At 38.5% G+C, this 26,314-nt stretch overlaps 1 protein-coding gene and 1 long non-coding RNA gene across 3 annotated transcripts in view; one reads left to right on the top strand and one right to left on the bottom strand.

The window, feature by feature from the left end:
* LOC133071613 (uncharacterized) overlaps positions 1-26,314 on the bottom strand; it is a 352,151-nt gene that overhangs the window by 42,180 nt on the left and 283,657 nt on the right. The window contains exon 9 of the long non-coding RNA XR_009696472.1: positions 3,106-3,172. This is a non-coding gene — a long non-coding RNA (uncharacterized LOC133071613). The remainder of the gene's footprint in view (positions 1-3,105; positions 3,173-26,314) is intronic.
* Positions 1-26,314, top strand: part of SYNPO2 (synaptopodin 2) — a 200,804-nt gene that overhangs the window by 38,039 nt on the left and 136,451 nt on the right. The gene's annotated exons all lie outside the window — the stretch shown is intronic.

The raw sequence follows: 26,314 nt of genomic DNA, 5'->3' as shown, positions 1-26,314 counted from the left end.
TTAGGCATTACTGGAAAAGTTTCAGGTTATCCCCACATAGATACAAAAGGATGTTTTTTTTTGTCTTTAACCTTCTTTTATTTGTTCCTTTATTTTATAAATGTCTGGCGAAGAAGATTAAGCCAGTTAAAGTGAGCCAAGATACTTAAACCTAATCACCCTGGGATACTGTGAGTCAAAGTCTGCTTATGTTGTAGTTTTGTTTTTATATACTTATACATAAATACCCGCATAGTATATTGTAAAGCAACTTTGAAAACCGTGGATAATGAACTGTTGTTTCTTGTTCATGAACTAAACACTCCACAGCAGAGTGCTCTTGTCCTATGCTATACATACCTGCCTATCACACTTCTAATGTTGTGATAAAAACATTCATTAAATTAGCAGTTTTCCATAGAAGATTGTAAGCTCTGAGGAAGGAATCATGTCCATCTTATTCACTGTTTCTTTGCCAGCCCTTAGGAAAGATCCTGGTCCCTGGCTATATAAAGAAAAAAAGTGAAAGGTAGGGATAAAGAGAAAGGAAAAAAGAAAGAGAGGAGGAATAGAAAGGATGAAAGAAAAGAGGGAAAGAGGGGAGGGTGGAGGGGAAGAGAAAGGAGAGAGGAAAGGAAAAAAGAGAGTGAGCAGAAGCAAAAAATAAAGTTGGTTGAATAAATTCTGGAGTGTAATGTACAGCATGGTGACTATAGCTAACAATACTGTATCATATATAGGAAAGTGGCCACAACAGTAAGATCTTAAAACTTCTCACCACAAGAAAAATCAGTTTGTAACTTTGTGAGGTGATGAATATGAACTCAGCTTATTGTGGTGATTGTTTCACAATATATACATATATCAAATCATTGTGTTGTACACCTAAAACCAGTACAGTGCTATTTGTCAATTATATCTTGAAAAAACTAGAGGAAAAAAAATAGACGCATATAGGAAAAAAAGTCAGTTGAATGCTATTTTTTATTTGTCATAAAAATATAAACTGGACAGTTTTTTAGATCTTTTAAAAATTGAGATGAATGTTTTTGCATGCGTAACTGAGTCATTTATATCTTTAAATTTATATCAGCATAAAGAATTCAGACTGTCCTTTTAGAAAATCAAATGCCTCTTAAAGCTTTAAAATCAAGAGATTTCTTATCTCACTTTGGCTAATAATATAGAAAAAGAAATATATTTGGTTAATTTCCCCAGTAGTGAAGAGCTGGCTTCTGATTTTTAATAGAAAAATGCAAAGCTCATTTCTTCCTCTTGAATCCTACCTCTCACTTTAGATAAATGATTTCTTCAGATCCAATTTTTTTGTGTATATGTGTACAGACTCCTTCAGTTATCTCCCAAGAGCCTACAAAACTGCAATAATTTTACATTAACTATGATGAAAAGTTCCAAAAAAGTATGCATGAGCTTTTTAAATAAAAATATATAGTGATTATCATAACTAATAGATTTATCTGGCTTAAGTCAGATCCTGTTAATTAGAACGCCCAGTCAATGATTTATAAATATATGTATTTTATTTCTCATTTATTTTTTCTTCGTTCTGCTCATAGAAGAAAAAATCAAACGACTAAGAAAGTAAGTGGATGGTATTAATTTAGTAGACAGAAATTACCTCTTCAGTGTTCTGTTGTTGGAATAGATATTTATGATGATAATCCTTTAGATTGATGTTCATAATAATGATTCTGTAGGACTGTAGCTAGGAATTTAGAGAACCAGTTACATATATAACATTTTATTAGGCATTCAGAGAGAATATAGATGGGACATATATGTGATAACAGTAATTAGACACTTGTTAAGCATTTATGATGCACTAGGGGCAATACTATTTTCTTCATTGTCTCATTTAATTCATAAAGAAGCCCTATGAGGAAGATAATACGTCCCCCCCACCCCCAATTTTACCTGTCTAGAAACTAGTAGAGGAACCAAGTAACTTGGAAAAAGCCACGTAGGTGGGGATTTAACATAAATTTTATCTTGGGCTTTTCACCAGTTGTACTAGTCATGCTTTAGCACCTTCTTGTCCTCCCCATCGTTTCCTTCCCACTTCTACTCTTAAACTGTTATGCGTACTTCCATTAAAGCATTCATATATCGTACAGAATAATTTGCAGATTTAAAAAAAAAATTTCCCCTTTCTTAATGAAATACAAGCTTCTTGATGTAATGGTACAGGACCTTTTCATATTTGTAGAACAATGCCTGTTATCTAGTAGGAATTCAGCAAATATTTGCCAAATAAATGAGTGGTTATATCTGGGTCTGTCATCTTTGTTAGATTATGACTACCTTGAGGATAGGGAATATCTGCCTTGTGAATTCTTTACCCGTGATGATGACTCAAAGTAATATTTTCTGAGTTGGATTAAGAGTTAAAATGAGTGCTATATTCAATAAATATTTAATTATTATAAAGTATCTTAAATTATATCTAGTAAGTCATGTTGACTAAGATGTGAGAATACCATCACATCTTATACAGATGTTCAATTTATAGGGCCTTCCAATTTTAAAAGAATATTGTTGGATTATTACAGTAAATCTGAGAAATTAGGGATTCATAAGTAGGTATGTTGACTATTGAAAAGTTTGTGACTTGTCTGCATTTATAGAGCTTTCAGTAGCAGAGCTGGGATGTGAACATAGGCCTTCTGACTACTAGTTTGGGTCCTATCTATGATATTAAACTATTATATAGCTGACATTTCAATTTATGAGAATTTTCAGCTCCTTAAGTTGAAGGACTCTATAGGATTGCACATTAGGTCATTAGGTTATTCTTTTTTTTTTTTTCCTTCTTTTTTTTTTTTTAATTTTTTTATTAGTTGGAGGCTAATTACTTCACAACATTTCAGTGGGTTTTGTCATACATTGACATGAATCAGCCATGGATTTACACGTCTTCCCCATCCCAATCCCCGCTCCCACCTCCCTCTCCACCTGATTCCTCTCGAAACATCCCACCCTCGCCTTCTCCCACAGAGTTCAAAAGTCTGTTCTGTATTTCTGTGTCTCTTTTTCTGTTTTGCATATAGGGTTATCGTTACCATCTCATTAGGTTATTCTTGTTTTTAATATTTATTGAACACTTACAAAATATGAGGCTCCTTTGGAAAAATTTTATACATCTGTGCCATATCCCCAGGAAGCTTGACTCTCCCTGGAAGAAAGAAAAAAAGAAATCCTATATTGAAATGAATTGACATCACTTCTTTTCTCTATAATCTAAACTGTAGGCAGAATTCAGGTCTGCTACACAGATCAGAAATAGCTGGGAGTGTGACATAGCAAATTCCGAGAGCAAATCAGTAGGATCCCAGATTCTCAGAAACCAGCTCCACACCCAGTTCATTACTACCCACCTGTATTCCATGGATCTCTTTCCATTCCTTTGGCTCACTGAATCAAGAGTTCTTTGGTTGGAATTGCCAAAAAATGCCTGAGACACTTATGGGATGTCTACATAAAAAAGGTCTTAATGACTTGGATAACACAGTGATGTGATCACTCACCTAGAGCCAGATATCCTGGAGTGTGAAGTCAAGTTGGCCTTAGGAAGCATTACTATGAACAAAGCTAGTGCAGGTGATGGAATTCCAGTTGAACTATTTCAAATCCTAAAAGATGATGCTGTTAAAGTGCTGCATTCAATATGTCAGGAAATTTGGAAAACTCAGCAATGGCTACAGGATTGGAAAAATTCTGTTTTCATTCCAATCCCAAAGAAGGGCAATGCCAAAGAATGTTCAAATTACCTTACAATTGAGCTGATTTCACATGCTAGCAAGGTAATGCTCAAAATCCTCCAAGCTAGGCTTCAACAGTTCGTGAATGGAGAACTTCCAGATGTACAAGCTGGATTTCAAAAAAGCGGAGGAAGCAGAGATAAAATTGCCAACATCCACTGGATCACAGAAAAAGCAAGGCAATTCCAGAAAAACATCTACTTCTGCTTCATTGACTACGCTGAAGTCTTTGACTGTGTGGCTCACAACAAACTGGAAATTTCTTAGAGAGATGGGAATACCATACTACCTTACCTGTCTCCTGATAAACCTGTATGCAGGTCAAGAAGCAACAGTTAAAACTGGACATGGAACAATGGACTGATTCAAAATTGGGAAAAGAGTATTTCAAGACTGTATATTGTCACCCTGCTTATTTAACTTATATGAAGAGCATCATGCAAAATACTGAGCTGGATGAAGCACAAGCTGGAATCAAGATTGCTGGAAGAAATATTAACAACCTCAGATATATAGATGATACCATTCTAATGGCAGAAAGTGAAGAGGAACTAAAGAGCCTCTTGATGAAGATGAAAGAGGAGAGTGAAAAAGCTGGCTTAAAGCTCAACATTCAGAAAACTAAGATCATGATATCTGGTCCCATCACTTCATGGCAAATCAGTTCATTTCAGTTCAGTCTCTCAGTTGTGTCCGACTCTTCACAACCCCAAGGACTGCAGCATGCAAGGCTTCCCTGTCCATTACTAACTCCCAGAGCTTGCTCAAACTCATGTCCATCAAGTCAGTGATGCCATCCAATCACATCATCCTCTATCGTCCCCTTCTCCCCCTGCCTTCAGTCTTTACCAGCATCAGGGTTTTTTCCAGTGAGTCAAGTCTTCACATCAGGTGGCCAAAGTAAATAGATGGCAAATAGATGGGGAAAATGTGGAAGCAGTGACAGATTTTATTTTGGGGGGCTCCAAAAATCACTGAGCATCCTGACTGCAGTCACAAAATTAAAAGACACTTGCTCCTTGGAAGAAAAGTTATGACAAACCTAGACAATGTATCAGAAAGCAGAGACATTGGAAGAAAAGTTATGACAAACCTAGACAATGTATCAGAAAGCAGACACATCATTTTGCTGACAAAGGTCTGTATAGTCAAAGCTATGGTTTTTCCAGTGGTCATGTATGGATGTGAGAGTTGGACTATAAAGAAGGCTGAGCACCAAAGAACTGATGCTTTTGAACTGTGGTGCTGCAGAAGACTGTTGAGAATCCCATGGACTGTATGGAGATCAAACCTGTCAATCCTAAAGGAAATCAGTCCTGAATATTCATAGGAAGGAATGAATGAATGCTGAAGCTGGAACTCCAATACTTTGGCCATCTGATGTGAAGAGATAACTCATTAAAAAAGACCTTGATAGGAAAGATTGAAGGCAGGAGGAGACGGGGGTGACAGAGTATGAGATGGTTGGATGGGATCACTGACTCAATGGACATGAATTTGAGCAAACTCTGGGAGACAATGGAAGACAGAGGAGCCTGTGTGCTGCAGTCCACAGGGTTGAAAAGGGTCAGACCTGACTTAGTGACTGAAACAAAAACAACTGGGGTCAATAAGGGTCAATCTTATGCGTAATTTAAAAAATCAGCAAATATTTATTTATCTCCTGGTTGAAAACTCTTTACTATAGCAGTCATTAATTTGAATTCTACAAGTACAAGTTTGTTTTTTTTCCCCTGAATTAAACACTTCTGACTGCTCAAAATGTCAAATGCTTTTAAACGACTCTGTTTTATTCCCCGTTTTGGAAGGTGTACATCTAGCACAGGGCAGCCTAAGCAGTGTGCCAGCTGCTCTAAACCGCTTGATTCTGCCTCCCCACAGCCTTGTAATCCCTTTCTTCAGCAGGTATCTTCGTTCTGACCAAAATGGTATAAGCTTCCAAAAAGACTTCTAATAATAGTGCTTTCAACCATGTATAAGAGTTTTCACCTCAAAGATCCCATGATGTTTGAAAATACATGAGAGTGTTTTCGTTGACCTACCTGTATTCTGAGATAGAGGCCGTGCTGACCTCACAAGGAAAAAGGCAGCACTTAGTGTGAGATTCAAAGGAATATTCCAGTTTAGGAAAAACAAGTGCTCTGAAAAGTCTCCTGTCCTGACTTCAGAAACAGAGCAGAGTTTTGAGCTTGTATCTGACTGGTTATTGTTAATAAAATAGGAAATCTTATCCTTTGAAAGCAAGCATCTTGAAGCAATTGATCAGTTGAAAAATTTAAACTTTAGCCAACAAATTGCCAGATTTCTGGTACTATTGATACTCAATTACTTTATCCTGGCTCATGGATAAGATTTCCAAGAAATCTTCATGTAAACTGGGCACAGACCCTACTTAGGATTAGTGCTTGCCATAAAATGGTGTTTCCTGTGTCAACAGTAAGTTGCAACGTGAGAGCACCTATATGAGAATTTTCTCTCTGCAATTTAAAATCTGAAGTGTTGAATAACCATTGCTAATGAGGATAACAGGCAGGTTCTTGGTAGTTCATTGGCATCGTCATGGGAAGAAATTCCCCTCTTTCTGCAGTGTCCCTTACAAATTTTCCAAGGGCCAGGTTGTGTTATCTCGGCAACATTTCTCACATCTCCATGTTACAAGACTGTAGGATCTTGTTAATGAGTCATGTATAATATGCTCTACCCTGAAAATTCACATTTTTTTAACAGCCAACACTTGCTAAAATTCATTTTCCTAAGAGGGAGTAAAAGAATATAAAAACAATTTTCAAGGGAAAGAGACAAGTGAAAATATTTTATCTCAATACTGAAAAAAAAAGTAAATTTTGGAGTTTTTGGAATTCTTTGAATTCAAACTCAAAGGAAAGCTTAGCTCCCTTTACCAATATGCCAGCAAAACAATATTTTTTATAGGTTTCCAGAGTCAGAATCTACCAAGTTCAATAAAAGAGGAACAAGGTAGAATCTTTGAGCAGTGCTATTTAGGGTAGTGCATCATGGACTTTTTATTGTGGTGCTACACATAGGAAATGAAAATGTTTTTGTTGCATTTTGGGTGAACAGACAAGGTTGCTTCTGGCCTTTGGCTTCTGATCTAGGGTCTGGGTCTGTCTGGGCCCTGCAGAGCTGCCCAGAGGATTGAAGGAAAAAAATCAGTATCTTAACACTTTAGTGAACCACAAACCAGCAGCTGGGAAGCAAGGTTGATGGTAACATTTGGCTTTAGTGGATGACTGTGGTTTCATTTTTTAATTTACATATAGACACAGATAAGTAGAGGACAGTAAAATTTGAACCAGTTGAGGATGACCTACTGATATGGAAATCAAAAGCCAAATTCTATAAAACAAAAATACAGAAGATGAAAAAACATCATGCAAAATAGTTTAAGGTTCTTACAGTTCTAAGTGTTGAGATGTTATCAAAACTTTAAGTAAATCAAGAAGTTATTTAAGCATTTAATATCAGTTCACAAGGTCATTAACCCATAGGATGTCTAAGTTGATTGTAACTGCTTTTTTCGTTGACAGTAGCCCTGCATGGAGGAAGAAGGATTAAGTTTAGGCAAGTAGGAGGAAAAGTTTTCTGCTTTAGATCTGTTTTAAATCCTTAGTAAATATTTAGTTGCAGTGTTGATTAACATAGTTTTTCCCAAAAGAGATACTGATGGTTACAGAAGCCAGATTTTGACATAAATTGAGTTTATATGATTCATAGATTAGGATTAAGAGGTCTCTTGGTTTTTAAGTGGACCCCTGCATGCAAAATGCAGCTTGTCTCTTTTTCACTATGTTTCTGAGAATGGAGGACTTTACACATATTTGGATAAGAATTGGAGTTAGGAATCATTTGTTTACATGTGTAGAAAACACACTCAAACTGCTTAAACCAAAAATAAACTTCACTGGCTCATGTAATAGGAAAACCCACATGATTGAAAAGCTGAGAAAGGCAGCTTTAGGCATGGCTCGATCTGCTGGTGTCCACAGCTTGCCCAGGTCTGGATCCTTCTCGCTCCAGTTCTTTGCTTGCTGTCCTGGCTTCCTCATTCTATATAAGATCTCTTCTGTGATCCTAAGATGATTGCCAGTGATCACTGAAGCCACATGCCTCTTATCCATAACTGGTGGGAGTAAACCATATTTGTCCCAGAATTCCCAAGATATCAGTCTGGATTAAGTCACATGTTCACTCCTGACCCAGTCACTGTAGCCAGAGAAATAGAACGCACTCATTCCTTAGTGGAGCGTCAAGCTCCTCCCAACCCCCAGTGTGATGCCAGTGAACTACCCAAAGCACCAGATAGAAACCTGTGACTGTTAGAACGGTGAGAATGGGGGCTACAGACATTGCTAGTTACATAAAGAATCTTAGGAATACAAGGAGACTTAGAATCTAAACCAGACTTTCTAATACTGCCAGACAACCAATTTAGCCAAACTGACAGAACTTTACAAAACATTGATGCCAAAAATAGTCATTTACTGTCTGTTCTGACAGTGAGCCACCACAGCCTGTGTGGCTTTTGAACAATTCTACTGGGAAAGGCGTTCTCTACATTGAGCATAAATATGCTTCCTTATCCACTGAGCCTTGTGGATACACAAGGTCTTATGGCCACATGACAGGCTTTCTAATATATATTAAGACAGTTAAGATAGTTATCCTTAGTCTCCCTTTTCCAGGCTCAACATCCCCCACTCTCTCCAATGTTATTGACACTGACAGATTTCAAACACCCTCACTCTTTTGACTTTTCTTCTTTATATGAATTCTGGCTAGTCAATTCAATGCTCAGGTATTCAGTTCCATATACTGACAAAGAGACTGTCCACATGGCCATTGGGAAGTGTTTTATTGCCATATGTAGAAAGATTCTGAGGAAAAGAAGACCAAATCTCGCAGAGAATCACCTTAGTAGCAGTCTGTAGAATCAATCTCAGAACCTAAACTAAAATACCCACAGAATGTGGGCAAAAGATATGTCTTGGAACATGATTCCTCTAATCTCCAACCATTGATACTGGGCCTAATACTTATTTCTGCTGTTGTAGACTTGATCTTTAATTTTTTAATGTTATGAATTATTAGTATTCTAATAAATAAGTGCCTAATAATAGGTAGCATTAATATATGTTGGTTTTGTGATTTATTATATATGTATTTTTATATTTGTGTTTAATAGTATGTGCTTGGTCACTCAGTCATGTCCAACTCTTTGCGACCCCATGGACTATAGCCCACCAGGCTCCTCTGTCCATGGGATTTTCCCAGGCAAGAGTACGGGAGTGAGCTGCCATTTCCTTCCAATATAATAGTATATGTATATATATGTGTATATATATATACATATAACATTTACTATTTTGTTTTTAAAGATAATTCTTTTTATTGTCCCATAAAAATTAATGAGAAAGTATTACATCAACATGCTTTTAGATTCTATCTGTCATTTGAACTGTGAATTCTGTCCTAACCATTAATGTTCTCCAACACAGTGACAACCCCCAGGATCTGCAGCTTGAAGCTTTTGTAAGGGAAATTTAACAGCTGTTCCTTAGCGGTAGATAGCTTTTTCCCACCTCTTTGTCTACCTCTCCCACCTAGAAACACCAAGAAAATTTAGTTACACTTACAACCTAATACCACTAACCAATAACTGTTACATCCATGGTAATCCTTTCATTAAATATTTGCACTGGTATTAACTCTGAAAAGGGCTGATCTCCATCAGACACAACAAAAGTGGGAAGGAGTTGAGCACTGACTTAAGGCAAGCCTCTGATAAGGTTTCTAGATCTCCTCGCTCTTCAATTAATCCACCACCAAGTCTTGTAAATCTACTTCTACAGACACCTCAAGCTCATTCTCTTTCTTCCAACCTTACTGCCACCGCCAGTTCAGGAATCAGCATCAGTGACTTGGGACTCCTGCAGTGCTCTCCAGACTGCTCTCTTCCCATCCTTCAGTCCGTTTTCCAATCAGCAGCCAGGGGACTTTCAACTGCAAATAGCATCATTCTTCTGTTTACTCAAAACTCTTCAATCAATTTTCACGGCACTCAGGATGAATACAAAATTCCTCACATGGTCTGCATGTCCAAGCCCATCTCCCTCCATTCTCTCAGTTAATACATTTCAGATATATTTGTTTTCTTTCTGTTTCACTAGCAGAATCCACTCTTTCTGCCTCAAGTCCTTTCCCTACATTCCCTGTGCTGCTTGGAGATTTCCCCATCTCTTTGCCTGACTTACTCCTTCTAACTAATACCTCTTAGGCCAAGGATCATTTACTCTACATTCTCCCCTGATAGCCTGAGTTTTATACTCTCTAAAAGCATTCTCTACTTTTCTTTCAGAGCACGTATATGTGTATAGTGGTCCACCCCTATCCACGGTTTCACTTTCCTCAGTTTCAGTTATCAGTGGTCAACCTCAGTCTGAAAATAATAAATGGAAAATTCCATAAATAAGCAATTCATAAGTTTTAAATTGCATGCCAGGGAATTCCCTGGCAGTCCCATTGGTTAGGATTCCACCTTCCCACTGCAGTGGGCATGGGTTTGATCCTTAGTTGGGGGAACTAAGATCCTGTAAGCTGCATGGTGCACCCCCTGTTTTTTAAATAAATAAATAAATTTCATGCTATTCTGAGTAGCATGAAGAAGTCCCACTCCATCATCCTGCCCCTCATCCTCACCCCCAACCACCGACCTCCTCTGCTTCTGACATCTAGCCATGGACATCGTCATGGCTACATGACCCAGGATCACCTGAAGTGATGATCCTCCTTCTGAGGTGCTGTCAGAAGGTCAGTAGTAGCCTCACACTAGGTCACAATGCCTTCATCATTCGCCTCCCTTCATCACTTAGGCATTTTATCATCTCATGTCATCAAAAGGAGAAAGGTGAATACAGCACAATAAGATATTTAGGAGAAACCACATTCATATAACTTTTATGGCAGTGTAATTGTTCTGCTTTTATTGTTAGTTATTGTTATTCATCACTTACTGTGCCTAATTTATGTGTTAAACCTTATCATAGATATGTATATATAAGAAAAGAAAACAGTATGTGTAGGACTCAGTACTATCTGCAGTTGCAAGTATCCACTGGGTGTCTGGGAATGTACCCACCCCCTCAGATGAGGTTGGCTCTCTGTACTGTTTGATTGTCTGAAATTCACCTTTGCCAATAGGCCACAAGCTGCCGGAGGAGTGGGTTGGCGCACTACTAAATCTCTCGGATGTGGTCAAACTGACAGGGTTGGAATCCTCATACCCTCACCTGGCAGCTAGTGGGGCTTTGAATACCCAGCCTCAGCTTCTCCATAGAGGAAGTAATATTTTATTACAGAAAACGTTTTTTATGGTTGTTGCAAGGCTCAGATCACAGAATGTAAAGTGCTAAATGCAGTGCCTGGCACGTAAGAGGTGTTTAGTTTATATTGGTTATTAGTATATTAACACTGCTTTTGGGGTATGTTTACTCATTGCAGGCAAAGCCACTGGAAGATGATGTTTCTAGAATATTTCTAAAAAGTCTCTAGAAACGTTATTGTTACACAAGTTAGAACAGCGTTTAAAAGACGTGTTTTTCACTAATAGCCTCACTGTGATTCTCCCTGAACATGTTTTTATTAATTGTTAAATATTCCAATGTAGCCATGCTAATATATATAGTTTAATCTCTGTTTCAGAGGTTGTGTTAAAGTATGCTGAGGTTTTTTTTTTTATTTGTAAAATATATACAGTACTTATTTTGGGGCTTCCCTGGTGGCTCAGATGGTAAAGAATCTGCCAGCAATGCGGGAGACCAGGTCTGATTCCTGGGTTGGGAAGACCCCCTGGAGAAGGAAATGGCAAACCATTCCAGTATTCTTGTCTGGACAGTTCCATGGACAGAGGAGCCTGGTGGGCTATGGTCCATAGGATCGCAGAGTTGGACACGACTGAATGACTAACACTTTCACATCACATACTTATTTTCAGAGGCTTTTAAAAATAATCCACCATTACTCTTCATTTTTTCCATTGATATTGCTGAGTTGAACATATTTTTAAACATAGGACAAACTCTTTGGGTCTCTTGACAAACACATTTTGTTTTTATAAACTTTAACTTTTGAAGAATGATGATACTTTTTCCTTTTTCCTCTTTCTCTTCTCACAATGGGATTTCCACGGGGGAGTTTTTTATATCTTCAGCAAGGTCTATACAGTGAAAATACTGCTCTGTGTAAAAGGATTATGACACTGCATAGATTTTTCACTGTCAAACACCTTCCTTTGGGTAAATATTTATGTGAAATGAGGCACAGAATTTAAAATAGTCCTGAAGAAGCTGCATACTCTCCTTGACAACAACAACAACAAAAAAGTTTGTGTATTAACAGTTGGCTTAACAGCGTCTGGCATAGAGAAAGACAAAAATATACTTTGGCCCTGTAATATTTATAGCATTGCCAGTTCAGTTTAAGCATTGTGCCCTATTTAGGAATGTTTTCTGAGTGAGCTTTATTTGAATGTCTAAGAACACGGTCATAAGTTTGTGGCGGAGGAGCTCATGCTGACTGCAGGAGGCGGCAGAATGGTGGTGTGGGGCTGTGCTGCGGGGGGCGGAGAGGGAACTCACGCTGTGCAAAGCTCCCTAAATTCGTGTGCACACTGACAGAGCACACGCCGACAGCGGGGCGGCCACTTTGAAACATCCCGTTGGGCCTTACATGCTCTGCAAGGAGCACGGTCTCTATGAGTTTATAATCAAGAAAGGCGAGAGATTCCATTGTGTCATCCTAAGTACTGCTTTTCCACTTATGGCAGCAACTTGTTTATATGGCTTTCCCTCCATAAGAGAGTGAGCTACACCAGATAATGCACGTATCCCAGTTATCTGGAAGCTCAGCTGGAATGCATCATCACTTCACACTTTGAATCTTTCTGACTTTTATGTAATCTTTGCTTTAAAAACTAAAAATAGGGCTTCCCTGGTGGCTTTGTGGTAAAGTATCTGCCTGCCAACGCAGAAGCGATGGGTTCAATCCCTGCTCTGGGAAGTAACTAAAGCCATGCGCTACAAATATTGAGCCTGGGGTCTAGAGCCAGGAACCACAATTACTGAAGCCTGGGTGCTCTGGGGCCTGTGACCCCAACAAGAGAGGCCACTGCAGTGAGAAGCCCATGCGCTGCAACTAGAGAGCACCCCCCACTTCCCACAGCTAGAGAGCCCGCGTGCAGCAACGAAGACCCAGCATGGGCAAAAGAAAGACATAGTAAAATTATCTTTAAAAAACTAAAACTAATTGCCATTGCATAATAAATCTATTAAAAGTTTACGTATCCTGTCTTGATGACTTCGCAGAGTTTTGCATGAGCGTCAATTTTCAAGTCGTATGTTGTTAAAATTTGTGAACCTGTTAGCGTTTATACTAAAGAACACTGGAATGCCACATACAAAGTTTGTTTAGTTTCCTCTCTTCCACTTTTTAGCTTTCAGTGCTCTGTCAGTGTGTGTGACTCTGTACTTCTAGTTCCATCTCTCTTCCTTTAATTTTTTGCTTCTAATCACCTGTAGATTAAAAAAAAGCACTACTAGAATTATTTACAAAATAGGAGTAAATTGGCTTTAAGTGATTACCCAAAAGAACAGTCCTATGACTCAAGCATGTGAAAGTACATTTTTTTCATTTATTCAACAAATATAAGTTGAATGCCTACTCTGTGCATGTTCCTTCCCAGTCACCAACTTCATTCAGGATACTATCAATCTTTTCTGATATTGCTTTAAAAATCTACTAACTGATCTCTGCCCCCACAAAGCATCCAGAATGATCTTCTAACAGAACAGAGTAAATCCTGTTACTTACCTGATTTAAATACTTAAGGTTTTTGGTTGCCTACAGGAAGAATATTCTGAGTGAACCTGCAATTCTGCTCTCACGCCAGCTTGGTTCCACTTGGCCATTTATATATTCTTGTCTCCCTGCATGAAATGTATTCCCCATGTATCCTCCTTATAAACTCTGTCCTTGCTCAGGGAAGCATTTCTGGTCCCTTTGACAAGAATGCATTAACCTTTCTATGTGTCATCTCAGTGAATGTACCTGTGGGATTTAAGTTTTTAGGGGTGACTGAATGACCACACAGAGAGGTTCACCACTGAAAGAAGCAAGTTAATGCCCCTACACTTGTAGAGGAGAGGGGGGGCACGTTGTGCCCTGCAGGGTCACACAGGGAAGCCCCGATATCAGTCAGGATGTAGGAAGGAATGAGGGGGAAACATAGGCCGCACTGTGTTTCCCATGGGAAGGCAAAGCGGGGCAGGAAGACAGTTTAGGGTGGCTAGTTTGAGTAATTCCAGCAGGGTTTGGAGCATAGGGGCAGTCCTCCTTGTCTGACACCTGGACCTACGTTGATTTAGGGCAGGGGAAATACTGCCTTGGCGGCTGAGGGTTAACAATGGTTGGGGGTGTAGACTCAGGTTGGCTGGTTCTCATATGAAAGGAGTGCTTCCAGGCATGATATTTACTGTTTTAGGAATTAGCTAGCAGTCTGTCTCCTGCCACAAAACCCTTCGCCAAGATGTCAAAACATCATAAAATATAGACAATAAAAAATATAGAGAGGCAATAAAAAACATGATTAATATATTGCCTTATCACCTGTTGTGGTATGGTACATATCACACTGGGTTACTTAACATCTCCCAAACTTGTTAGATTGTAGGCTTCTTGAGAGCAGGGGTCTTGTCTGTCTTGTTCACTGCTGTAGCTGCGTTGCCCAGGGTAGTACCTCTCACTTGGTAGATGCTCAGTGAATATCAGTGAAATGAAAAGGAATGGACACCTTTCTACCTGGCAATGTAGTTAGTGTCCCACCTGAAACCACCACTTTTTTTTGTTTGTTTGTTTTCCAAATACAGATTTTGTTACCCTGATTAATTAAAATATACTTTTATTTGGTTTAAATTTGAAGGGGTGTTTTCCTTTCAAACAAATTTGTCTCAGCATAATGTGTATTATTTAAAACTCTGTAAAGAAACCAACACATCTCCATGTTTCTTGCGTTAGCCAGTGATTCTTTACCAGGGGCTGTTTTGCCCTATGGGGCACCTTCAGCCTTGTCTTGGAGACATTTTTGGTTCTCACAACTGGCATCTAGTGGATAGAGGCCAGAGATGTTGCTATATATCCTATATAATACACAAAACAGCCCCCTGCAACAGACAGTATTCCAATCTAAAAGTTCAATAGTGCTGACACTGGAAAACCTTTTGTTAGAGGGTGATGTCTTTGACAAGTTCACCGAAAAAGACCTACTGCAACTAACCACATCCTCCAACTCTTCCATGAAGCAATTACCAACTAAGTAGCGGATATCTTAGAGAGGTAAAACAGCAGCCCTAAGGGGAAAAGTAATTTTTAGAGGAGGCCATATGGCAAGCTGCAGAGAGAGGGGTTCAGTATTTGAGCAGGCACCATGAAAGGAAATCTAAGTGGATTGATATATAGCATGATGACACCGAGGTCTGGGCTTAAAATGAAGACTGAAATTATAGGCTTTTTAGCTGACAGTTGAAAGGCATGACTTTAAGTTAACGTAAGTGATGTAGGGGGGAAGGAACAATCATATAGAGCCTATAACTCCAAACTTGCTCTCTTTAAAATTGGAGTTGTCTTCTTCAGCTTAACATACTACCATTGATCAAAGCAATGCTGTCATTCCTTTTTGGAACTGTCTTTAGAGCTTTTGTCATGCTCTTTTGAATAACATCAGAAGTTTCAAACATTGCCCTTTTAGGCAGGAATTTGCTTTGGGGGAAAAATCAAGTTATTTGGACCTATATATGGTGAATAAGGAAAATCATCCATGCTTCTAAAACAGTGTTCATAAAAATTGAAGACAGGCTATAAATTATATGAATATGACTTTAAAGGCAGTTCTGAAAAGGAGTTTTAGAAATGTCTTGAACTAAGTTGATGACATTGGAGTAAATGTATAGCCTCTTGAGATGATCATTTTCAGGAGGAATGCTCATATTGAGGTATGAGAGTTAGGTATAACTAATAGTCATACTGATTTCAGTGCTACAAATATATGTGGAAACAATGCCAGGTTTGTGCACAACCAAATTTATTTCAGTATCAGAATGTTTAGGACAGGTCTTATAATGCTTTTTGTATGTAAAAGTTTAAATTCCCCCCTCCCAGTTTTATTGAGGTATAAATGACATATAAATATGAAAGAAAAGTGAAAGTTGCTCAGTCATGTCCAACTCTTTGCAACCTCATGGATTATACAGTCCATGGGATTCTCCAGGCAAGAAGACTTGAGTTGGGTAGCCGTTCCTTCTCCAGGGGATCTTCCCAACCCAGGGATCAAACCCAGGTCTCCTGCACTGGAGGCAGATTTTTACCAGTTGAGCCACCAGGGAAGCCCAATTATATATAATTGTTTTTGTTTAAGGTGATGGAAACAGTGAGAGACTTTATTTTCTTGGGCTCCAAAATCACTGCAGATGGTGATGGCAGCCAGGAAATTAAAAGACCCTTGCTCTTTGGAAGAAAAGTTATGACCAAACTAGATAGCATGTTAAAAAGCAGAGACGTTACTTTGCCAACAGAGGTCCGTCTAGTCAAGTCTATGGTTTTTCCAGTAGTCACGTATGGATGTGAGAGTTGGACTATAAAGAAAACTGAGCCCTGAAGAATTGATGCTTTTGAACTGTGGTGTTGGAGGAGACTCTTGAGAGTCACTTGGACTGCAAGGAGATCCAGCTAGTCCATTCTAAAGGAAATCATTTCTGAATATTCATTGGAAGGACTGATGCTGAAGCTGAAACTCCAATACTTTGGCCACCTGATGCAAAGAGCTGACTCATTTGAAAAGACCCTGATGCTGGGAAAGATTGAAGGTGGGAGGAGAAGGGGACAACAGAGGACAAGATGGTTAACTCAATGGGCATGAGTTTGAGTAATCTCCGGGAGTTGGTGATGGACAGGGAGACCTGGAGTGCTGCAGTCCATGGGGTCACAAAGAGTCAGACACGACTGAGCAACTGGACTGAACTGACTGATACAAAATAATGATTTGATATATGTGTTTCTAGCAAATGATCACCACAGTAAGTTTAGTTAACAGCTGTCACCTCACATAGTTACCAGTTTTTTCCCTTGTGATGAGAACTTTTAAGATCTATTCTCTTACCTACCTTTAAACATAGAATACAGTATTGTTAACTGTAGTCCCCACACTGTACATTACAGCTCCAGAATTTATTAATCTTACAGTTGGAAGTTTGTATTTCAGTACAAATTATCCCTTTTCTTCTTCACTTCCAACTCCCACTGCCAGCAACCACCAATCTGTCCTCTGTTAAAGTTTAATTTTTAAGCTGAAGTATCACACTTCAAAATCTTGGAATTTCTACTTTAGGCAAGAAGGTATTTAAGTTCTTTCCTCAGATGTCAACTATACATTGGCCATATAGACCTTATTTAGGATGGCTTTTCAGTGTCAAATCAAATGTATGTCTCATGTACTTGAGATAGGTTAGTGTTATAATAGAAGAAGTAACAAAAGTCTGCTCCCAGTAGAGTAGCAATGGATCACAGTTTGGCTGGGAGTGTCCTGATTTTAAAACTGAAAGTCCTGCTTCCCGGGAAACCCCTTAGTCCCAGGTAAATTGAGGTGGTTACCAAACTCCCAGTCACTTAGCTAACTCCTCTATTCTTTTTGAACTATCTACAGTGAAGAGTTTGTTGTGATCCACACAGTCAAAGGCTTCAGTATAGTCAATGAAGCAGAAGTAGATGTTTTTCTGGAATTCCCTTGCTTTTTCTGTGATCCAGTGGATGTTGGCAATTTGATCTCTGCTTCCTCTGCCTTTTCTAAATCCAGCTTGTACATATGGAAGTTCTAAGTTCATGTACTGTTGAAGCCTAGTTTGAAGAATTTTGAGCATTACCTTGCTAGCATGTGAAATGAATGCAGTTGTACAGTAATCTGAACATTCCTTGACATTGTCCTTCTTTGGGGTTGGAATGAAAACTGACCTTTTCTGGCCTTCTGCAAAAACCTGCATGCAGGTCAAAAAGCAACAGATAGACCCAGACATGGAACAATGGACTGTTCAAAATAGGGAAAGGAGTATGTCGAGCCTGTATATTGTCACCCTGCTTATTTAACTTATATGCAGAGTACATCATGCGAACTGCCAGGCTAATGATCAAAAGCTGTAATCAAGATTGCCAGGAGAAATATCAGTAACCTCAGATATGCAGATGATACCACTTTAATGGCAGAAGGTAAAGAGGAACTAAAGAGCCTCTTGATGAAGGTGAAAGAGGAGAGTGAAAAAGCTGGCTTAAAACTCAACATTCAGAAAACTAAGATCATGGCATCTGGTCCCATCACTTCATGGCAAATAGATGGGGACAAAATGGAAACAATGACAAACTTTATTTTTTTGGGCTCCCAAATCACTGCAGCCAGGAAATTAAGACACTTGCTCCTTGGAAGGAAAGCTATGACAAACATAGACAGCATATTAAAAAGCAGAGACATCACTTTGCCAACAAAGGTTGGGATAGTCAAGCTATAGTTTTTCCATTAGTAGTGTATGGATGTGAGAGTTGGACCATAAAGAAGGCTGACACTGAAGAATTGATGCTTTTGGATTTTGGTGCTGGAGAAGACTCTTGAGAGTCCATTGGACAGCAAGGAGATCAAACCTATCAATCCTAAAGGAAATCAGTCCTGAATATTCATTGAAAGGACTGATGCTGAAACTAAAGTTACAATACCTTGGCCATCTGATGCGAAGAGTTGACTCATTAAAAAAGACCCTGAACTAAACAGAAAATTAACAAGGAAACACAAACTTTAAATGACACAATGGAGCAGCTAGACCTAATTGATATCTATAGGACATTTCACCCCAAAACAATCAATTTCACCTTTTTCTCAAATGCACACAGAACCTTCTCCAGAATAGATCACATCCTGGGCCATAAATCTAGCCTTGGGAAATTTTTCAAAAAAATTGAAATCATTCCAGTCATCTTTTCTGACCACAGTGCAGTAAGATTAGATCTCAATTACAGTAAAAAAAAAAAAAAAAAAAAAAACTATTAAAAATTCCAACATATGGAGGCTAAATAACACACTTCTGAATAACCAACAAATCATAGAAGAAATCAAAAAAGAAATCAAAATATGCATAGAAATGAATGAAAATTAAAACACAACAACCCAAAACCTATGGGACACTGTAAAAGCAGTGCTAAGGGGAAGGTTCATAGCATTACAGGCTTACCTCAATAAACAAGAAAAAAGTCAAATAAATAACCTAACTCTACACCTAAAGCACCTAGAGAAGGAAGAAATGAAGAACCCCAGGGTTAGTAGAAGGAAACAAATCTTAAAAATTAGGACAGAAATAAATGCAATAGAAACAAAAGAGACCATAGCAAAAATCAACAAAGCTTAAAACTGTTTTTTTGAAAAGATAAATAAAATTCAGAAACCATTAGCCAGACTCATCAAGAAACAAAGGGAGAAGAACCAAATCAACAAAATTAGAAATGAAAATGGAGAGATCACAACAGACAACACAGAAATACAAAGGATCATAAGAGACTACTACCAGCAGCTCTATGCCAATAAAATGGACAACTTGGAAGAAATGGACAAATTCTTAGAAAAGTATAACTTTCCAAAACTGAACCAGGAAGAAATAGAAGATCTTAACAGACCCATCACAAGCACAGAAATAAAAACTGTAATCAGAAGTCTTCCAGCAAACAAAAGCCCAGGACCAGATGGCTTCACACCTGAATTCTACCAAAAATTTAGAGAAGAGCTAACACCTATCTTACTCAAACTCTTCCAGAAAATTGCAGAAGAAGGTAAATTTCCAAACTCATTCTATGAGGCCATCATCACCCTAATACCAAAACCAGACAAAGATGCCACAATAAAACTACAGGCCAATATCACTGATGAACATAGATGCAAAAATCCTTAACAAAATTCTAGCAAACAGAATCCAACAACATATTAAAAAGATCATACATCATGACCAAGTGGGCTTTATCCCAGGAATGCAAGGATTCTTTAATATCCGCAAATCAATCAATGTAATACACCACATTAAAATATTGAAAGATAAAAACCATATGATTATCTCAATAGATGCAGAAAAAGCCTTTGACAAAATTCAACACTCATTTATGATAAAAATTCTCCGTAGAGCAGGAATAGAAGGAACATACCTCAACATAATAAAAATCTATATATGACAAACCCACAGCAAACATTATCCTCAATGGTGAAAAATTGAAAGCATTTCCCTTGTCAGGAACAAGACAAGGGTGCCCACTCTCACCACTACTATTCAACATAGTTTTGGAAGTTTTTGCCACAGCAATCAGAGCAGAAAAAGAAATAAAAGGAATCCAGATAGGAAAAGAAGAAATGAAACTCTCACTGTTTGCAGATGACATGATCCTCTACATAGAAAACCCTAAAGACTCTACCAGAAAATTACTAGAGCTAATCAGTGAATATAGTAAAGTTGCAGGATATAAAATTAACACAAAGAAATCCCTTGCATTCCTATACACTAGCAATGAGAAAACAGAGAAATTAAGGAAACAATACAATTCACCATAGCAACAAAAAGAATAAAATACTTAGGAGTATATCTACCTAAAGAAACAAAAGACCTATATATAGAAAACTATAAAACACTGATGAAAGAAATCAAAGAGGACACAAATAGATGGATAAATATACCATGTTCATGGATTGGAAGAATCAATATTGTGAAAATGAGTATACTAGCCAAAGCAATCTATAGGTTCAATGCAATCCCTATCAAGCTACCAACGGTATTTTTCACAGAACTAGAACAAATAATTTCACAGTTTGTATGGAAATACAAAAAACCTCGAATAGCCAAAGGAATCTTGAGAAAGAAGAATGGAACTGGAGGAATCAACCTGCCTGACTTTGGACTCTACTACAAAGCCACAGTCATCAAGACAGTATGGTACTGGCACAAAGACAGAAATATAGATCAATGGAACAGAATAGAAAGCCCAGAGATAAATCCATGTACCTATGGACACCTTATCTTCAACAAAGGAGGCAAGGATATACAATAGAAAAAAGACAACCTCTTTAACAAGTGGTGCTGGGAAAACTGGTCAACCACTTGTGAAAGAATGAAACTAGGACACTTTCTAACACCATGCACAAAAATAAACTCAAAATGGATTAAAGATCTAAATGTAAGACCAGAAACTATAAAACTCCTAGAGAAGAACATAGGTAAAACCGTCTCTGACATAAATCACAGCAAGATCCTCTATGACTCACCTCCCAGAATATTGGAAATAAAAGCAAAAATAAACAAATGAGACCTAATGAAACTTAAAAGCTTTTGCACAACAAAGGAAACTATAAGCAAGGTGAAAAGACAGCCTTCAGAATGGGAGAAAATAATAGCAAACGAAGCAATGGACAAAGACTTAATCTCAAAAATATGCAAGCAACTCCTGAAGCTCAATTCCAGAAAAATAAATGACCCAGTCAAGAAATGGGCCAGAGATCTAAACAGACATTTCTCCAAAGAAGACATACAGATGGCTAACAAACACATGAAAAGATGCTCAACATCACTCATTATCAGAGAAATGCAAATCAAAACCACAATGAGGTACCATTACACACCAGTCAGAATGGCTGCTATCGAAAAGTCCACAAGCAATAAATGCTGGAGAGGGTGTGGAGAAAAGGGAACCCTCTTACACTGTTGGTGGGAATGCAAACTGATACAGCCACTATGGAGAACAGTGTGGAGATTTCTTAAAAAACTGGAAATAGAACTGCCTTATGACCCAGCAATCCTACTCCTGGGCATACACACTGAGGAAACCAGAACTGAAAGAGACACGTGTACCCCAATGTTCATTGCAGCACTGTTTATAATAGCCAGGACATGGAAGCAACCCAGATACCCATCAGCAGACGAATGGATAAGAAAGCTATGGTATATATATATATATACACAGTGGAATATTACTCAGCCATTAAAAAGAATACATTTGAATCAGTTCTAATGAGATGGATGAAATTGGAGCCCATTATACAGAGTGAAGTAAGCCAGAAAGATAAACACCAATACAGTATACTAATGCATATATATGTAATTTAAAAAGATGGTAACGATAACCCTATATGCAAGACAGAAAAAGAGACACAGATGTATAGAACAGACTTTTGGACTCAATGGGAGAAGGCGAGAGTGGGGTGATCTGAGAGAATAGCATTGAAGTATGTATATTATCAAGTGCGAAACAGATCGCCAGTCCAGGTTGGATGCATGAGACAAGTGCTCAGGGCTGGTGCAGGGATGACCCAGAGGGATGGGATGGGAAGGGAGGTGGGAGGGGAGTTCAGGATGGGGAACATATATAAATCCATGGCTGATTCATGTCAATGTATGGCAAAAACCACTACAATATTGTAAAGTAATTAGCCTCCAACTAATAAAAATAAATGAAAAAAGAAAAGACCCTGATGCTGGGAAAGATTGAAGGCAGGAGGAGAAGGGGATGGCAGAAGATGAGATGGCTGGATGACATCACCGACATGATGAACATGAGTCTGAGCAAGCTCTGGGAGCTGGTGATGGACAGGGAAGCCTGGCGTGCTGCAGTCCGTGGGGTCAGGAAAAGTTGGACATGTCTTAGGTACTGAACAATGACAGAGAAAACAAAACAATGCCTTCCCATAATAAATAAAGGAAAAGGACATATCAATATTGGGAGAAGCAAAGCAAGTCAAGTCAAATCGCAATATATGTTAGTTGAAAGTAGGCTGAGTTAATCACTTAAAAAAATTTATTTATTTTATTTGGAGCCTAATTACTTTACAATATTGTGGTGGTTTTTCCCATACATCAACATGAATCAGCCATGGGTGCACAAGTGTCCCCCCATCCTGAACCTCCCACCCACCTCCCTCCCCAAACCTATCCCTCTGGGTTGTCCCAGAGCACTGGCTTTGAGTGCCCTGCTTCATGCATTGAACTTGCACTGGTCATCTATTTTACATATGGTAATATACATGTTTCAGTGCTATTCTCTCAAATCATCCCACTCTCGCCTTCTCCCATTGAGTCCAAAAGTCTGTTCTATACATCTGTGTCTCTTTTTCTGTCTTGCATATAGGGTTGTTGTTACCATCTTTTAAACTTCCATATATATGCATTGATATACTATATTGGTGTTTCTCTCTCTGACTTACTTCAGTCTGTATAATAGACTCCAGTTTCATCTACCTCATTAGAACGGACTCAAATGTGTTCTTTTTTATAGCTTAGTAATATTCCATTGTGTATATGTATGATAACTTCCTTATCCATTCATCTGCCGATGGACATCTAGGTTGTTTCCATGTCCTGGCTAGTGTAAACAGTGCTGCAATGAACATTGGGGTACATGCGTCTCTTTCATTTCTGGTTTCCTTGGTGTGTATATCCAGCAGTGGGATTGCTGGGTCATATGGAAGTTCTATTTCTAGTTTTTTAAGGAATCTTCACACTGTTCTCCATAGTAGTTGTACTAGTTTGCAGAAGGTTTACAGCAATACAAGCCTATCTCAAGAAACAAGAGAAACATGAAATAAACAACCTAACTTTACACCTAAAGCAACTAGGAAAAGAAGAACAGAACTCCAAAGTTAGTAGAAGGAAAGAAATCATAAAAATCACTAACTTTTATGCTGATTCAAACTGAAGTACATGTGTGCATGCTCAGTCATGTCTGACTGTGATCTCATGGACTGTAGCCCACCAGGCTCCTCTGTCCATGGTATTTCCCAGGCAAGAATACTGGAGTGGTTTGCCCTTTCCTACTCCAAGGGATCTTCCCAACCCAGGGATAGAAATTGTGTCTTCTGCATTGGCAGGCAGATTCTTTACCACTGCACCACCTGGGAAGTCCTAAACTGAAATCAAGTTTTACTTTATGGCAATGATGCAGGCCATGTTTTACCAACCTACAATAACAACAACTGCAATAATAAAAATAATAATAACACAATTTTATGCTTTACCCATTATGCTTTTTATCTTTATTTTGGTTTTTAGGAGACATGTTTTAACCACTAATGTCCTTGGGCAAGGAAATAATTGATTTACTTGGTGATTCAATGACTTTATACAGTAGATCTGGCAATTGTAGACAATGCTTAAAAAATGAATCATAATGGAATCTGTGCTCAATTGCGTCTGACTCTTTGCAACCCCATGGTCTAGAGCTAGCCAGGCTCCTCTGTCCATGGGATTCTCTGGGCAAGAATACTGGAGTGGGTCGCCATTCCCTTCTTTAGGGGATCTTTCTGAGCCAGGGATTGAACCTGGGTCTCTCGTGTCTCCTGCACTGCCAGGCGGATTCTTTATCATTGAGCCACCTGGGAAGCCCATGGTGGAGTTCAGCTGAGAGTTAACATTGAAAATATACACCATTGAAGGGACATCTATGGTTATATAGATAGGAAAGAGGATAGTGTGGTGATAAAGTCCTGAGGGCAGGAGGAGTTGCGTTTGCATCCTGTCTTAACTGGTATGTGACTGTGAACTAGTTGCTGGCCTCTGTAAACCTCAGTTCCTTCACAGAATGAGTTCGTCAGTCCAGTCGCTCAGTCGTGTCTGACTCTTTGTGACCCCATGGGCTGCAGCACACCAGGCCTCCCTGTCCATCACCAACTCCTGGAACTTGCTCAAACTCATGTCCATTGAGTTGGTGATGCCATCCAACCATCTCATGCTCTGTCGTCCCCTTCTCCTCCCACCTTCAATCTTTCCCAGCATCAGTATCTTTTCCAATGAGTCAGTTCTTCACATCAGGTGGCCAAAGTATTGGAGCTTCAGCTTCAGCTTCAGTCCTTCCAATGAATATTCAGGGTTGATTTCTTTTAGGATTAACTGGTTTGATCTCCTTGCAGTCCAAGGGACTCTCAAGAGTCTTCTCCAACACCACAATTCAGAAGCATCAACTCTTCAGTGCTCAGCTTTCTTTATGGTCCAACTCTCATATGCATACGTGACTAGTGGAAAAACCATAGCTTTGACAAGATGGACCTTTGTTGGCAAAGTAATATCTCTGCTTTCTAATACATTGTCTAGGTTTGTCATAGCTTTCCTTCCAAGGAGCAAGCGTCTTATTTTCCTGGCTGCAGTCACCATCTGCAGTGATTTTGGAGTCCAAGAAAATAAGTCTGTCACTGTTTCCATTTTGTCCCCAAGTATTTGCCATGAAGTGATGGGACCGGATGCCATGATCTGTTTTTTGAATGTTGAGTTTCTAGCCAGATTTTTCCTTCTCTTTTTTCAGTTTCATCAAGAGCCTCTTTAGTTCTTCTTCACTTTCTGCCACAAGGGTGGTGTCATCTACATATCTGAGGTTATTGATATTTCTCCCAGCAATCTTGATTCCAGCTTGTGCTCCATCCAGCCTGGCATTTCACATGATGTACTCTGCATATAAGTTAAATAAGCAGGGTGACAATATGCAGCCTTGACATACTCAGTTCCCAATTTGGAACCAGTCTGTTGTTCCATATCCAGTTCTAACTGTTGCTTCTTGGCCTGCACACAGATTTCTCAGGAGGCAGGTCAGGTGGTCTGGTATTCCCATCTCTTTAAAAAATTTCCACAGTATGTTGTGATCCACACAGCCAAAGACTTTGGTGTAATCAATAAAGCAGATGTAGATGTTTTTCTAGAACTCTTGCTTTTTCTAAAACAGGTACAGTTATGGTACTTGTCTCCTGGAACTTATGTTTATTAAATGACAATGAATGTACAATACTTAATACTGTGCCTAGCATGTAATAAGCACAAAATAAATGTGAACTGTTATTTTTTGCATCTACCAAAAATTTCTGTAATAGTGTATCCTGACTGTACTTGAATCATGTTATTTCTTTGATTTCTTCTTTCCTATCCATGACTTTTTGTAGAAGGATTTTGTTTAAAAACTATACAAAGAACACAAAGAATTTTGATAAAAGATGTTTTGCTATGTATCACTCTAGATTCCAAAGGTCAATATATAGTGTTATTCTAAAAGAATACTGATAGGAAACAGCTCACCCATGACAGAAAACACTTGGCTGTCCCAAATCAGAATAAGTTAAAGACAGAAAAAAAGAAATTCTAAAAACTAAAAATGAACAATTAAAAGAAGAAAAAAAGAGTCAATAACTATTAGAACCAGACTTGAACTACTAGTATATCTTGCAAATGACTTTATGTATGTATATGTTAGGTAGGAGACATTGAAACCCATCTTATTTGGGACAAGAAAGTAAGATGTGTTACCCATATGTATTAAGATAAAAGATGTTGGCAACCAAGTGATGACAACCAAAGTAGCTACTATACAGGTATTAAAAAGCAAGATAATGTGCCCCAAATTTTCCTAACTTCTGAAGTTCTATAACATCATGACTTCAAAATTAGTGT

This window comes from Dama dama, chromosome 17, assembly GCF_033118175.1.
Source record: "Dama dama isolate Ldn47 chromosome 17, ASM3311817v1, whole genome shotgun sequence".
Taxonomy (NCBI): domain Eukaryota; kingdom Metazoa; phylum Chordata; class Mammalia; order Artiodactyla; family Cervidae; genus Dama; species Dama dama.
This window is presented reverse-complemented; position numbering and strand designations above follow the sequence as displayed.